This window comes from Pristiophorus japonicus, chromosome 3, assembly GCF_044704955.1.
Source record: "Pristiophorus japonicus isolate sPriJap1 chromosome 3, sPriJap1.hap1, whole genome shotgun sequence".
Lineage (NCBI taxonomy): Eukaryota > Metazoa > Chordata > Chondrichthyes > Pristiophoridae > Pristiophorus > Pristiophorus japonicus.
Window position 1 is genome coordinate 73,010,083 of NC_091979.1, and position 17,626 is coordinate 73,027,708.

Sequence of the window (17,626 nt, forward strand, 5' to 3'; positions counted from 1 at the left end):
TTTGAAGATCTCCTCAATCGAGACTCTGCCTTTGACTTGAGCGTTCTCAACTCCATCCCGCAGCATGCTACCCGCCAACACCTCAGTAAAACCCCAACACTGCACGAGGTAGGAAAAGCCATAAGACAGCTTAAGAACAACAAGGCTAAGGGAGCGATGGAATCTTTGCTGAGGCACTGAAGTATGGTGGAGAGGCACTGCTGGCACGAATACAGCACAACTATTGGTTGGGCAGCTCATCATTGCCTTCAGTTGTTATGCTTGTGGCTCACTCCCAACTGATGGTAGAATCATATAAATTTACGTCACAGAAGGAGCTCATGCCAGCCGGCAAAGAGCTATCCAGCCTAATCCCACTTTCCAGCTCTTGGTCCGTAGCCTGGTATATTACGGCACTTCAAGTGCATATTCAAGTACTTTTTAAATGTGGTGAGGGTTTCTGCCTCTACCACTCTTTCAGGCAGTGAGCTCCAGACCCCCACCAACCTCTGGATGAAAAGAATTCCAATCAAATCCCCTCTAAACCTCCTACTAATTACTTTAAATTTATGCCCCCTGGTTGTTGACCCCTCTGCTAAGGGAAACTGGTACTGCAACATCAGATTTCGAATGGATGAAAAACTTTGGTCAGCTTGACCAACATTTTTATTTAATTTTCCATTGAAGTCAGGACATGCATGCCCAATGTCACCACATTGATGCATTTTCAAACGTGGAGGGGATTGCTCATGGCTTCCGCTTGTCCTTGCTGAGGTGTGGGTAGACATATGTGAGCGTTTAATGTGAATTAAGTTGAAAAGCTACACTTTGTGGCACATGCCAACTACATGGTGCATTATTAACGTTGCCTTGATCGATTCCTTACAGTACTGCCTACTCTAGTAGCTGGATACTGCAGGTACCATTGACAGCATTCAGTTTTGCCCCTACTTCCTCCCAGAAGCAATGCCCTGGAGTACAAACAGGACGTGCCTCTACTCACTCACTTCAGCTAGCCATGAAACATGAACCAGACTGAATTTTGATATGAAGCCCAAACACCAATGATGCTTTATGTCCAATTTGGTAAAACTGAAATACTCAGATTATTCAAATTAATGGATACAGTGGCACTATTGCATGAATCTGTCATAATAGTTCACACTGCTCAACTAAAATAACTAATATGACAATTGGAATGGGTGGGCGAAACATTCGTGGCCTGTTTTCCAACAAAGGATACTGGAACACATACACTACGTTGTGTAGATAATTGGTTTCATCGCCATGGTAATGAAAAGGATAAACAAATGGTTCCCTGCACAGAGCAGGGAGCAACACCAATAGCAAATATAGTAGTGAGAGCAGTTTTACAGATTGTAGTTGGAGCATGTCTCAGGAATGCAGCCATTGCGACTATGAATGACTTGGAGTAAGCAGGTTTACTTGGGCAATGCTTATGAATAGCCAGCAGGGAGATTTGAAAGACCCCCCTAGTAGCTCACTCATCTATGTTCAGACAGATATTTGGGCATCATGAAGAGATGACAACCATGTCTGGAGAAGCACAGTAGTTGAGTGACAGTAAAGTCAGTGGAGGTTCTGGACCACAGACAGCGCTACACAAAGGGTTACAAAGTTTCAAAAAGCAGGGACTACAGTACAGGGCATGCATGGCATTGTTGTAGATACGTTTGAGTTAGTTGCAGCTGAAGGTAGCCAGCACCCTGAATCCCAGGCAGCTTGCCTGTGAACCATCACTGCTACTTGCTCAGCTGCATGAAAACTTAGAATTCGGTACATAAACAAGCAATAAGTAGAAATACAAATTCATGTTCGAAATTGAGGCAAAACTTGTAAATTGCTATGTAGCAACTAGACTGGATATAACGATTCCACAACATTCTTAAAGCAAAATTATCAACATAATTGACAAGTGGCCATGTTTATTACAGGGTGAAAGGCTTAATTTCCTTTTTTTCATTGCTTATCATTTTTACTTATTATTGACTGAGTCTTGGTTTAACGCATTTTAAATTTGGCTCCGCAGTGCCCGATTTTTCGATCCTACGGGTGCTGCTTCGTGTTAAACGGTAAAGCGCTGCAGGCGCACACTTCCGGTGCAGGCCACGCCAGATGCCATTTTGGTGAGGGTGGTAGGGCGGGTGTTAGGAGCGTGTGCCGGAAGTATGTAGAGTCGGTAGATCGTGACGCCAATCAGCAAGCAATGCTGATTTGGCACCACCATTACCATTTTCGTACTGAGCACTGGAGCTAACGCCCTGCCTTAACCTCACACAGCTGAACATGCATTCAGCAGTAGCAAGGAAATCCTCCAGTGCTATTTAAAAGGGATAATCAACCACACTCAGGTTAGTTGTTGATTAATTTCTACTGGCTCTGTGCAAGTTTGTAGAAGTGTTTGGTGCTTTCCAGAGTTATTTAAAGTTGGTGAGGTGACAGGGAGTGGTGTTGCAAGTGGAGAAGGACTTGGTTCTGACTTCAAGGGTTGTGGTCAGACCACTTGCTCCCAGTCATGGGTGCTTTAGTTGCCAGCCTCATTGGCCTGCAGCATGACAGGGAGATGGAGCAGAGGCAGAAAAGAAGAGGAGAAGCTGTTTACAGAGGGAGGAGGAGAAGGGGGAGGAAGGGAGAAGCCAGCCAGCAGTCTCCGGCCGGGCTGTCCATGATCGCCTCATTCAACTATGGTTCCACTGAACAGAATGCCAAATCCTCATTATACAACAGTCACACACCTTACCATCCCTCTGTTCCAGACCATCACAGCGTCCTCTTGGCCATAATGCTAAAATAAATGCCACCACCAAAGAAACATTCCAAATAACTTTATACATCAATCCATCCAATAAGACATAACAAAGTCAACTAATCACCCTCTGCATTCTCTCGGTGCCTTTTTTCAGTGTGCCTTTGCCTGTTCTAGTGCTCCTATGAAGTGCTATCCCAGTGGCTGCAGCATAGCTGGTGGAAGGCTGCTGACTTACAGTGGGGGACACTACAGATGGCCTTGGAGGATGACCTCAAGCAGCCCTGGGCCGAGAAGGCCCAGCATAAGGTTGCAACATAACTTGATATGGACAGCAGCAGTCTGGGCTGGCTGGCTGACAGGCAACAGCAAGGGCACTGGCAGAGTGGCATTGATGGAAGGATAAATGCTGTCATCCTGAGAGAGGACAACAGGTTCTTGCTCCACGGAGCCTCTGCCAGTCCCATGGGTTTGCACCTCATCAATCCAGGTAATCCGTTGGAGGAAAGATTGCTGGGCTGCTGTGAACCCTGCAAGCCCCTTTCCACACTGGTAAAACCAGCCATGATGGCAGCAGATCAGACTTGCATGGCAGCAAACTGAGGCTGCATGAGAGTAGTTTGAGCTTGCATGACAGAAGCCTGAACTTCCACTGCAGCACTCAGACATTGGGTGACTTCTGCTTGTGCTGCAATGGAAGCTGAGACATCAGCCATTAGATGCTGCAGCATGATTGGGTACACAAGTGCGCTAATGGAGTTGCCCATCATTTCCATGTTGGAACATAAGAACATAAGAAAATAATAATTAGGAGCAGGAGTAGGCCATCTGGCCACTCGAGCCTGCTCCGCCATTTAATAAGATCATGGCTGATCTGATCATGCACTCAGCTCCACTTCCCTGCCTGCTCCCCATAACCATTTATTCCCTTATCGCTCAAAAACCTGTCTATCTACGCCTTAAATATATTCAATGATCCAGCCTCCACAGCTCTCTGGGGCAGAGAATTCCATAGATTTACAACCCTCAGAGAAGAAATGTCTCCTTTAAATGGGCAGCCCCTTATTCTGAGACTATGGGCTTGATCCTCCATTATTTTGCCATGCTTAACGCCCACTTATCGTCCATTTTAATGCTGAAATGACATGTAACACCCATATATCACCCATTTTGGTATAAAATGGAAACTGACGGGCATTTTTAGGAAACTTATCGCCGAGCATTACTTTCCCCATGTGTGTAATGCCAGGAAAAAATATTACAACCCACCCACTTTTTTTGAGCGGAATCATCAGAATGGGCGAAATCAACACCCATAATATCGCCCAGCATGACTTTCCGCACGGAATTAACGCCGAGATTCAATAATACCGCCCGCCCATTTTCTTTGTCGTAAAGGTCACATTTGGTGAAACTAACGCCCAGGAGATCGCCCACCGTCACTTTCATCACCTCGCACACATATTGCCCACAATATCGCTCGCCCAAAAAACAGCCAGAAAAAGTGGAACTGTTCTGAACTAAAGCCAGCGGTATGGCTGCCATTTTTTTTAATCGCAGTTTGTTTCATTCAAAAGGCTGCTTCAACTTCGGGGAGTTTGCATTGACTTTGGAGTTCTTCTCAGGTGAAGTGACCATCTCAGCAGACATATTTTTAGACTCTGGACGATTGGGGGTTTACTCTTGGTGTATTTTAGTGAGGAAATTATTGCTTCTGATCAATTGCTATTATACTTTGATTGCAATGGGGCCAGCCATTTCTCAGCCTACATCGATTAATACGCAGATGCTGCAGAGTGCAGATGGCTCAGTGTGTGATGCACATCATAATGTCCCCAATTTAAGATGTGCAAGAGTGAGGAGGTGGGCCAGACATCTCGCATGTACAGGGAAAAGAGGTCTTACCTCAATGTCTCTGACCACACCTGCCTTCGGAGACTGCGCTTCCACAATGTGGTGATCAATGAAATATGTGAGCTCATCAGGCCACATATGCAGCCTGCCATCAGGACATCAGTGTCGGTCGAGGTCAAGGTCACCGCGGCACTGACTTTCTATGCGCCGGTTCCTTTCGGGCCTCCGCGGTCGAGATTTGCTCTCTGTCTCACCATGCAACCCATGGCTGCATTAGACAGGTCACGGAAGTCCTGTGTGCGAGAAGGATGAACTTTATCAGCTTCCCCATGACCATGGAGGCTCAGACTGACCGGGCTGGAGCATTCTACCGCATTGCTAAGTTCCTCGGGGTGCAGGGAGCTATACAGTACACTCACATCAGGGTGAGGCTCTTCCATTAAGGGTGAGGTGAATCTATGAATGTGAGCTATGTGTCATTTTTGATAGACATTGTTAGTAGGTGAGTGATGGGGAAGTGGTGCATTGAGCAGGCTAGTGGTGCAGATCGTGGGATAGGATATTTGAAAATGAATTCACTGATCTTGACCATTCATGTGAGGTCAGTAAACATCTTAGTATCAGTGCAGCAACTGCCCTGGAAGTGTTTGATGGGACAGTGTAGAGGGAGCTTTACTCTGTATCTAACCCGTGCTGTACCTGCTTGGGGAATGTTTGATGGGACAGTGTAGAGGGAGCTTTACTCTGTACCTAACCTGTGCTGTACCTGCTCGGGGAGTGTTTGATGGAACAGTGTAGAGGGAGCTTTACTCTGTAACTAACTCGTATTGTACCTGCTCGGGGAGTGTTGGATAGGACTGCGTAGAGGGAACCTTACTCTATATATAACCCATACTATACCTGCCCTGGGACAGTCAGAGAAGCAGTTTGGAGTTTGGAACTGTGGGCAAATCAAAAAAAGCTAGCCACCGCAGCAGCAGAATCAACAACGGCAAGATCCGGAGGTCGGAAGTGGCGAGGTCCGGAGATCAGAAGTGAAGAGGAGAGGACGGACGAGGCACAGAGGAGCAGAAAGGTCGGAGCCCAGAGGTGGAGCAGTGTGGACAAGACCAAGGGAAGGCGAAGCACGGGCCAATAGCGAGGTTGTGAGGTCGTGAGGCTCACATTGCGTACTATGAATTTCATGTAGAGAGAGATCCTGTGGGAAGGAGGAAGGAAGGAGGACAGTAAGAGTATGTTTGTGTGTATGTATTCGCACATGCGGCGGAGCCTGGTCTCTCGTCATCCTGGATCCCCTTACCAATGGACCAAGACCTTGCTCCGTCAAGCCCGTATGGTGGCTGGTGAGCAGCGGCCACCCCGCATTAAAATAATTGCACCGGCATCTTCCACCATTTAAAATGAGTTCATCAGTCACCTGAGTACTCATTTTCAGTGTGAAAGCAAGTCATCCTCGACCCTGAGGGATTGCCTGTGATGAAGAGTAAACATCTTCCTGCACTGAGACCAGGTCCTGGGGGCTATATTACTGGCATTGAACATGACAGCTCCTCTTTCTCCCATTGCCTCTTCGGAATTTGCCTGCAAGGCCTCCTGTGGAAACAGGAACTCTCTCCTCCTCCTATCCATATCCTGCACCAAGGCCTCCAGTACTGCATCCAAGAACCTTGAAGCAGGCTCTCTTCCATTGTTGTGCCAGCAGTAGTATGTTTTCCTGCTCAGACTCTGTTCCCAAGCCAGTTGAATCACCTGCTGCAGCCAGAATGTACCTCCCCTTTAAGAGGTGCAGACTGCCTTTAAGAAGTGCAGGCTAGCTTTAATTGGTGCTAGTCTTGCATGAACTTGGGCCCCTGCTGAGCATGCAGCCACTCAGCACTGTGTTCTGTGCTGGGCTGCACACTGCAATCCTGTTATAATCAGCAGGCAGCACGAAGTTGGCATGCTGCCTGCATTACTTTGAACGGTGCAGGTTAGTCCTGCATCTCGATCCCGCACCCTTTTTCGGAGGCAATAGAATTTCTAGCCATGCAGATTTTCAGTGTATTAAAGCAACTTGCAATTTTTAAAAACAAATTTGATTTAGTTAAAAATCAAAATTAGAAACTACTAAATTGTTAATATTTTTAAATTAGATATATTTTGTTTTTAAACATTGCCTTCTCAACTACAGAGGAAAATGTAAAAAGAGCACTAAACTTGTGGTATTTTACACTGAAAAGTCAGAATGTTGCTGTGTTGTATATTTGTCTGTTTTGTGCATGACTTTGAAAAAATCTTTATTAATGTTCAAAAGAAACACAAGCATTAATAATAAGTGACATAACATCACTGAAAATGTACTATCTCACTACATAAAAACATCTTATTTTCCTCAGCACATCTGTTAAAATAATAATTTAAAGAACAGAACAAGCTAAAATACCAAAAATAATATTTAAATTTTCAGACAGTAAATTAGTATTCTACCTTTTCGACTGCCTCCTGTAGCTAAGGATTGAGTCATTTGTCTGTGTTAGATGACACATGCTGTGCTTTGATAGAAAATTAACATAAATGTTTGGTCATATGCTAATCCTGAAGCAATGTCAACAATGTTGTGCACATACAAGTGGACCTTCTTTATTTAAAATTCAATCATTATTTTCAGTGAATACAATCTCTCATTTGCTAAAAATCAGTCAGAACATATATATAATTCTATGTTGAGTTGTTTATTGTAAAGATAGCACAAAGTAGTAAATGCAAGGCTTGGATACCAATACTAACCAATATCTGTTCTGTTTTGAATACTTCATTCACTATATTACAGTGTTGACTCTGAAGGTACCCCTGCCTTTGAAAACATTGCTAAAATGTAAATGAGATGCATACAGGTCTCTGGTGACTCTAAAGTTAAAGCAAGTCAAACATAGTGATTGGCTCCATTAAAGCCTTCAAAGTCTTGCCTTTATACATTGCCTTATCACATCTCCAAGCAACATCTCAAAGCAGTTGACATAAAATTAATTACTTTGAAGTGTTGTAACTATTACTTTCTAGGCCAATCCAGGAACCACACATAAGACACCATATTGATATCCTGGCCAATACTTATCCCACAATCAACATAACAAAGCAGATTATCTGGTCATTATCACTTTGCTGTTTGTGGGAGCTTGTTGTGCGCAAATCGGCTGCCGTGTTTCCTACACTACACTACAATAGTGACTCCACTCCAAATGTACTTCATTGGCTGTAAAGCGCTTTGAGCCATCCAGTGGTCATGAAAGGCGCTATATAAATCCAAGTCTCTTTATTTATTTTCTAAAATGCGATAAGGTGAATCATTAGTTAACCTGACTATGAATGAAACAAATGAAATCTGCATGTAAGAAAGCTACAAATCAGCAATGAGCAAGCACTGCAAAACCACCCAATCAAATTATTATTTTGTCTTCAATGACAACAATCTGGGACCTGCAGCTGCAGACAAACAATCCAATTGCTCAAAAATTTACTTCACCTGTTTTTGGCTGCCATTTTCTTCTCCATTCCAGTATTTGTATATAGCTAGAAATAACATTTCTAACACAACAAATATATATATATAAAAAATTAGTTATTTAATGGTAGAAATTACTGCCCAAGTTTTCTCCAAACCAGCACGCCCTTCTATTATATTATCAACATCCTGGATTCTGCTTACATGTTTTAGAGTTCCAAATTTCATCTGGGCCTGGGGTGCTGGGGATTTCATTTTGCCATAGTGTGAGAAGAATTACGTGAGTTGTAGTTTTCAGCCTCCTGTAGAACCACAATACCTATAATAAACCATGAAATCCATGTCACATAACAACATGGCAGAAAATTTATAAACTGTGAGGCACAAGTGGAAGAAACAAAATCGGAAGTTTGAAAACAATCCTTTCCCCGTCCCCCTCCCTCCACGAGTGGTTTGCCCAATTTAATCTATTAAGTAACAATTTTGAGCAAACAGCATTATTTAGAATGAGATTTTATCTTTGTGCTTCTTCTGAAAATATTGACATTTGCATTGGAACCAGAAGGGCATGTTTATGAGTCTCCAACATTGCAACCAATGGCCAGTCAGTCATCTGGTCAGACCCAGAGCAAAATGAATGACCACCAGTTTGTAAACCCCTCCTTGATGCAGTGCGACACCAATGATGGCGTCTGCTAGAAATACAAATTGACCATGAGAAGAAGGGAATGTAAAATAGAATCATAAAGTCATTACAGCACAGAAAGAGGCCATTCGGCCCACCGAGTCCATGCTGGCTCTCTGCAGAGCAATCTAGTCAGTCCCATTCCCCCGCTCTATCCCTGTAGCCCTGCAAGTCTATTTCCCTCAAGTGCCTATCCAATTTCCTTTTGAAATCATTGATCGTCTCCACTTCCACCACCCTCGTAAAAAGTTCTTCCTCACATCCCCCTGTATCTCTTGCCCAAAACCTTAAATCTGTGTTCCCTAGTCCTTGTACCATCACTAATGGGAACAGCCTTTCTCTCTCTACCTTATCCAAATCTGTCATAATCTTGTACACCTCTATCCAATCTACCCTCAACCTCCTTTGCTCCAAGGAGAACAACCCTAGCTTCTCCAACCTAACTTTGCAGCTAAAATCCCTCATCTCTGGAACCAATCTGGTAAATCTCCTTTGCACTCTCTCAAAGACCTTCACATCCTTCCTAAGGTGTGAACTTTAGGAAGAACAGTTCCTAACCTGAACTGGACACAATACTCTAGTTGTGGCCTAACCAGAGTTTTATAAAGGTTTAGCATAACTTCCCTGCTTTTGTACTCAATACCTCTATTTATGAAGCCCAAGATCCCATATGCTTTGCCAATTGGTCTCTCAATATGTTCTGCCACCTTCAAAGATCTATGCACATGAACTCTGTCCCTGCACACTCTCTAGAACTGTGCCATTAAGTCTGTATTGTCTCTCCCTATCCCTTCTGCCAAAATGTATCACCTCACATTTCTCCATATTAAGTTCCATCTGCCACTTGTCTGACCATTCTGCTAGCATATCTATGTCCTGTTCCAGTCGATTGATATCATCCTCACTGTTTGCCATAATTCCAAGTTTGGTATCATTGGCAAATTTTGAAATTTTATTCTGTATTCCAACATCTAAGTCATTCATATGTATCAAAAAAGCAGTGGTCCTTGCCTGACCCCTGGGGAACACCATTGTCTACTATCCTCCATTCTGAAAAACAACTATTCACCATAACCCGCTGTTTTCTGTCCTTAAGTCAATTTCTTATCCAAGCTGACACTGACCCTCCTATTCCATGAACATCAATTTTGTTAACCAGGCTTTTATGTGTTTTGATGCATTATAAATAAAGTATATAACTGAAAAAAATAAACATGTAAAGTACTTACATCTTAAATGCCATAAAATTAAGTTTTGTGGTCCTGTGCGGTGGGATGTTGGCTTGCTGATCACTATGAATACTAGAAAATTGGGTGGGGAGGAGTGCATACTCGTAAGGGAGCCAGTTTGATTTATTTTTCAATTGATTAATTTAAATTGATGGAACCGGGTCGGCTCATTCACAAGAATGCACTCTGCCCCAACAGATTTTCCAGTATTCACTGTGCCCAAACAATCCAATTTAACTAGGCATAGAACCAGAACAATCTTCCCCATAATGTAAGTAACAGAGAACAAGAGGTTTTAGGGAGAGAAGAGCAAACCAACTTACTTGCAAATAATGCATGTTTTGTAATTTAAAAAAAAATGTGGGATGAGGTGATGCTGGCAAGACTGCATTTATTACACTTCCCTAGTTGCTCTGAGAAGGTGGTGATGGATCTTTTCCTTGAACTGCTGCAGTCTGGGTTAATAGTGCTCCCATAATGGTGTTAAGCAGGGGATTTCAGGATATTAACCCAGTGACAAACAAATAGTATTACAAATAGTCTGAGATTTGATATATACGTATGTTGTTTTTGTTGTGAGTCTTTCATGTTTTTTATTTATTCGTTCCTGGGATGGGACTTCCGGGACTTTGACCCAGCGATGATGAAGAAGCGGCAATATATTTCCAAGTCAGGATGGTGTGTAATTTGGAGGGGAACTTGGAGGTAATGATGTTTGCATGTCCCTGCTGACCTTGTCCTTCTAGGTGGTAGAGGTCGTGGGTTTGGGAGGAGCTGTTGAAGAAGCCTAGGTGAGTTGCTGCAGTGCATCTTGTAGATGGTACACACTGCAGCCACGGTGCGCCGGTGGTGGAGGGAGTGAATGTTAAAGGTGGTGGATGGGGTGCCAATAAAGCGGATTGCTTTGTCCTGGATGATGTCGAGGGTTTTGAATGTTGTTGGAGCTGCCCTCATCCAGGCAAGTGGAGACTATTCCATCACACTCCTGACTTGTGCCTTGCAGATGGTGGAAAGGCTTTGGCGAGTCAGAAGGTGGGACACTCACCACAGAATACCCAGCCTCTAACCTGCTCATGCAGCCACAGCATTTATGTGGCTGGTCCAATTAAGTTTCTGGTCAATGGGGCCCCAAAGGATGTAGATGGTGCGGGATTCAGCAATGGTAATGCCATTGCATGTCAAGGGGCAGTAGTTAAACTCTCACTTGTTGGAGTTAGTCATTGCCTGGCACTTGTGTGACACAAATTTTACTTGCCACTTATCAGCCCAAGTCTGAATGTTGTCCAGGTCTTGCTGCATGCGGGCATGGGGAATGCTTCATTATCTGAAGAGTTGCGAATGGAACTGAACACTGTACAATCATCAGCGAACATCTTCACATCTGATCTTGTGATGGGAAGAAGCTAATATTTATGGTTGGCAATCAGTAACTAGTGGAGTACCGCAAGGATCGGTGCTGGGGCCTCAATTATTTACATATTAATGACTTGGATGAAGGGACCGAGTGTAATGTAACCAAGTTTGCTGATGATACAGAAATGGGTGGGAAAGCAAACTCCTAGGAGGACACAATAAATCTGGAAAGGGGTATAGACATGCTAAGTGAGTGGGAAAAGATTTGGCAGATGGAATACAATGTGGGAAAATGTGAGATTATCCACTTTGGCAGAAAAAATAGAAAAGCAAATTATAATTTAATTGGAGAAAAATTGCAAAGTGCTACAGTACAGAGGGACCTTGGGGTTGTTAGCGTTAGTGTTTTCTTAGAAGAATCACTCAACACTCAGGGTCGGTTCCAATGCTGATGCAGCTTTTATTACGCTCAGCGGGAAGGAAAAACTCAGGACCGTATCCAGGTTTCTCTTCACAGAACAAAGAGTTACATGTACCTTTATATGTTTCACAACAGTTACAAAACAGTTTACTACAGTTACACAGCCCATCACGGCTGGACACAAGCCAATCACAACGATTATAGATTACATATAGGTTCTTTTAACCCAATAGAATTCTCCTAGTATCCAGGGAACCATATGTTCGGTTATTGTCAGCTTGGGCTGATCGATGGCTTTATAGGTTCTCTCCCTAGTTCTTTCATCTGGGAGAAATAATTGGTATATAGCCTTGTTTACAGCAAATGGTTTCCCTCTTATCTTTCTTCCTGGGGAATTAATTGGTTTATGGCCTTGTTCACAGGAGATGGTTTCCTTCTTATCTCTGTCTTCCCAGGCATTCCTACAGTGGGCCTCACAGGGTTATTGCTCGGTCAGTGAACGTTCAACAGTTCACAGTTTGACTACCTGATTTCCCATAATGCCTGGGCAGCCATTTTATGTGTGTGTCCATTTAAGCTTATGTGAGTTTTAAATATCCAGCAGGTGCCTAATGCCTAAGTCTATATATTATTTCAACTCTCTACAACAATTCCCCCTTTCGGTAAAGGGACTAGTCCTAGTCCCCTTTTAACCGACCGTACTGCCTTTATCTGATATTTGTGCACGGCCCGGTATTCCTTGCCTCAACGTGCTGGCCAGTCACGCGGTTTCAGGAGTCCCGGTTGCTTAGATCAAATTAACAAAGGCTAGCTCCTCCCGTCCCCTTATCAAACAGGCTTGTTTAATATCCAGGGAACGGTGATTGGTCCGTTTCCGCCATTTGTGGCGCCTGCATACCTGGCAGGCCATCACGCCCCATGTTATTGCTAAGATTAATTGTATTCCGACCAGTGTGTGTGAAATAATTCGGATCCATGGGTGGATGTTCACATTTATTCCCCAGTCCCAGACTTTTCTCCACCAACTCTGACTTTGTAAGTCTACCTCGGTATCTTCTTCCAGTTCTTTGATTTTAGTTTGTAGCTGGTGATAGAGTTTTACGGATTGCCCCACTCTGAGCCTTAACTCCCGTAATACCTCGGTTAGATGTGGGATAGGGACCTGCTCTGGCTCGTCATAATCCTGCAAATGATCATGGAGCTGATCAGTTACTTCAATAACTTCGGACTTCCGGCGCCTAACCTGGGTGATATGTGCTTGCCCGATCGCGACAGGTCGTAGTGGTGTAAAGCAAAAGTTTGGCTGCGGTATAGGGCACTGTAGGTCATTATACTGGTATGAACGCTCTGTGGTAGAGACGCAGTATCTTCCCCTCCCTCCGTAGCCTGCCCTCGCGAAGTGCATGTGTGCGGGCACTATTTCTAGTACACACCCGTTGGTTCGGTTAAACCCGCACTCGTCTAGTTCCCCTCGGCCCACCGGGTGAGGGCATACTGTGATTTCCCCCCTTTGCTTGCAATCTGCTAGGGAAATCCCAGTAAGTATGTTGTTTCGACGAACGGCAGAGGTGGTGGTTAGGTAGTAGCGTATGGAGACATTTTCCCGTATTACTCCGATATTCTCTAGTTGGTATAAGGGGAACGGCCCTGAGTCCGGCGTTGCTATAGGGATCAACAGGACTATCCCTATCCCGGTAGTCCTACCCATCTGGCAATCTGGAATTGCGGGGTATACTCGGGTCAGTCCCTTCAGAGTACAATTATCCAGTGTCCCCCTTTGGTTCGCCAACTGAGCTAAATGTGAACTGTCTATCCAATCGGGTACTTCCCCGCGTTGGATCTGGTCGAGGTTGTGGCGGATCTGTCCCACCATCCACAGACCATAAGCATGACAGAGTTGCCCCTGTCTTTGCTTTATTGTATCTTCTTGTTCTCTATCAATGAGGTGATTGATGGTTTTAACGTGAGCTTCCAGGACTGAGATGCCATCCAACTGGATTTTGGCACCCTCCTTTCCTAGGTTGGCCTGGTCTTCCTGGTTTTGCTCCACCCTCTCCAATAACCCCTTCATCACCCCTCTAAGCTGTTCCACCCTTTCATTTAATCCTTGTATGTCTATCGAGTTCACTACGGAGGTCTCTGTATTGAAAACGGTAGCAACATCATTAACTATTTCCCTCTTCATCCTGGGGCTAACCCCTGTCCCCGGAACCTACTGGCACCCATTGCATCGGCAGCCTGCTGCATTACAACTTTACTTAATACATTGTACATCTTCCTTGACTGTTCTGTACCGTACTCCAGCATCTGGATGCCTGAAATATTGATCAGAACAGGCACAATTTCATGTCTAACATTATCATACAACAGTTCCCCCTCGCTGTACATTACAATCCCATTCTCTGGTCCCTTCGTAGTTATGGGGCAAGGCAGTTCCTCGGGCAATGTAGTGATTCTTATGGGGCGCGGTGTCGGAGGGGGTGAGAAACATACATACAATGATATTGCAGCCGCCCCCGCCTCCTCGTAATACCCACACAGCCCCACTCCCTTCTTGCGGATGACTGATTGCTGGGATTGTCCCGGAGGCGCGCAAATTATGCCGAAAGTACATTCATCAGGCCCTTTGACATCCCTCCGTTTAATGCATCTGCTCCTTATACCCGTGGAGCACTGTACACATACTCTTATTCTTATTAGGATTCTTATTAGGATTCACTTGTAACCATGCATTAAAATAAGTCCTGTCCTTGCTCCAGTCCTTGGCTGCTGGGATGCACATTCCGTCCGTTAAATTAAACAAGACTCCATAGTTCATATAGTTGTTTATTTCCAGCGTGCTCTGCTGTCCGTCGGTGTTGCCCAGGGTACGTGCATGTCGCAGGGCTATCCATATTACGAGTAGCGCCGTTCGTATTCCTATTCCGGTAAGTATTATCTGTAATTTTAAACAGACGGCCTGGTCGTCACCAGGGGTTAAGTTTTTTGCTCTACGAGAGTCCCTGTCACCCTGCAAAATCAGAAGCACAAGGTTATAATCGAACCATTTTGAGCTGAATCTGTAGGGCGTGCGCCCGTGTCTTTACTCACTTAAATATTACCCAAACTCCTATGACCAAGGCCAAAGCTATTCCTCCAAACATCGCTGTCTGCTTTACCATTAGGTTGGGTTTGTGGACTACACCTACCCACCGTGGGGTACATTGGCTCTATTGCCAGAGGTGATGGTGCTATGGCTGCGCACTGCACTATCCGTCTAGTCCTGTTATCTCTTCCAGCCTGTTTATCTTAGCTTTTAACTCTTCAATTTGTTTTATTGAATATCTATTTCTTTATTGTATCAGGCAAGTATTATTACATAAGCTAGTTCTGTTTTTATTTTTGTTTCCTCTGTTAGGTGAGTCTTTTTTTTTTCCCTATTAAGAAATCCAAATTAATAATGTTCAGTATAAAACGGCTGTCAATGGAAAGGGTTAACTCCTTTCCAGGTTTGTAAGAAGACCTGATGTCATTACGTGACTTCACGTAATCATCTGAAAAAAAAAGTCTTTGTGCCTTCAAAACTGGCTTCGAAATTAGGAATCCGTTAAAAACAGCATAAATCATTAGAGTAAACTCCAATGTTTCCTTAACTTCTAATTCAAGTACTTGCCGAAGAATTTTTTTTTTTTAATTGTTTTAAAACAAGACCACACATACAATAGCAATTTTGTTTACTGAAATTCAATTCTGTTTTTTTTTATTTCTCTCTTTCTCCTCGTTATCTTCAAAACCCTCCTGCTTGTTTAGACTGTTCGGGACTTTTTTGATAAACACTGTCCATTTTGGAAATCTTTTCAAACTGCATTGAAACTTTTTCATAATTGAAAATTCGAATCCATGTAGAGTGTTTTTTACTTATTCCAATTTTTTTTTCTCTTCTAATTAAACCAATATCTTTTTCACAGCAAACATCAACTAGTATTTAGTAAGTTATGTCTTTTTCCATTTAGTCCGTTACATCTTTTTTTTTCCTTTCTTCAAATTAGGTTTTGTATTTTACACGGAGGGTTCGTAACTCCACAAAGTTGTTAATTTAAAATCATTTGTTTACTTTCAAAGTGGCGTCTTTATCTTTTTCTTTTTCTCCATAACTGGAATGGAGACCAGCTTTGAGAGTTTGAGTGCTGCCTTTCGTTATCTCAAAATGCTCCAGTTTCAAAGTCGTTACTAAAGCTTGCTGTTTTTTAACATTTTCCAAAAGTTCCTTTTACACCTTCGCAGATAGCTCGCCACTTGCCCAGGAGTTTGACCTGATCAGATTTAATTTAATCTTTTTCTTTTTTTTTAAATCCACCTCAGTATTTCCTGTGCCTTCTCTGAATATCTCAAAATCCCAATTCAAACTTTGTAATTTCAATCTTTATTTAAAACTTTTTTTTTTTAGAAGCTCTCTTTTTTTTTTAAAGCATTCTTTATCTCATTCCGAGACCAAATTTATGTCTTTCAACCCAATCAATCATTGCATGTTTTCTTTCGGCAAGTAAGTGAGCATGTCAAATAAATATTTTGCTTAACAAACCTATTCTTTATTTGTTTATTTTCCTAGCTCCGTAACTTATCATCCGAATAAATCCACACCTGCGTTTCTAACTTAAATGTCTTAAAACTTCCCACATACAGGACAACATTACAAAGGGTTAAAAAAAAAGACTTTCACTCTGTTTCTAAAATAAACAGACACTTGCATTCCTCTTCCAACCAGGCTTTCGGAACATGAAAACATAAAAAAATTCATTCTGCAGTCAAAAATCACACAGACACTTCTCACTCAACGATTTACAACAGTCTCTCTTCTTGTTTTGGCCGGCTCTATTTTTGGATCCATGACCTTTCAGGGAATTCGTAGTTTTTATCTAAATAATTCCTCACATAACTAATTCCTGAGGATTCCACCCTGCTTTAATCATTTTTTTCAATTAGCTTCTTTTGTTTTTCCGCCAGGTGGCGGGTAAGCGACCCTTCTGGTCTCCACTCGAGTTTACTTGTTTTCATGGCCATTCCTGGGTAGGACTAGTACCGTTAGGAATCTACTCTCAGAGGTCCGCTTTCTTTCTAGCGCGACTTGTAGTAAACTGTCTCTTGGCTACTGTCAGGTCACAAGTTCTGCTGTTACACAAACTTATACAATTCTTAAAAACGCATTTAAGCAATTCCCGCAGTGCTCTACGTATCCTTAACGACTACCTACCACCGCTCAGCCCGTTGGTCCGACCCTGTTCACAGGTTTGGATTCCGTTAGCCGCTGTACACCGCTTGGTTCTATCCCGGGGTATTTCAAATTACACTACTGGGTCCGGAAGATGTCTCTCGGTATCACGATCCCACGGTCTAAGTGTGTTCCCTACGCCTACTTGGTTCCTGGCCGTCACGTGGGACAAAAGTCCTCTTAATTCAGGCTCAGGCTAGGCGTTTGAGATATTAGACCGTCTCCTCATGTCGATCAACCAGCTTCCACCTTCCGCACCCTTTATACTTAAAAATTGTTTTTTATACTCACCCGGGTTTTTTCCAAGGGCGTCCAGCGACTCCGGGAAATCCCGTCGACTACGCCATTGTTAGCATTAGTGTTTTCTTAGAAGAATCACTCAACACTCAGGGTCGGTTCCAATGCTGATGCAGCTTTTATTACGCTCAGCGGGAAGGAAAAACTCAGGACCGTATCCAGGTTTCTCTTCACAGAACAAAGAGTTACATGTACCTTTATATGTTTCACAACAGTTACAAAACAGTTTACTACAGTTACACAGCCCATCACGGCTGGACACAAGCCAATCACAACGATTATAGATTACATATAGGTTCTTTTAACCCAATA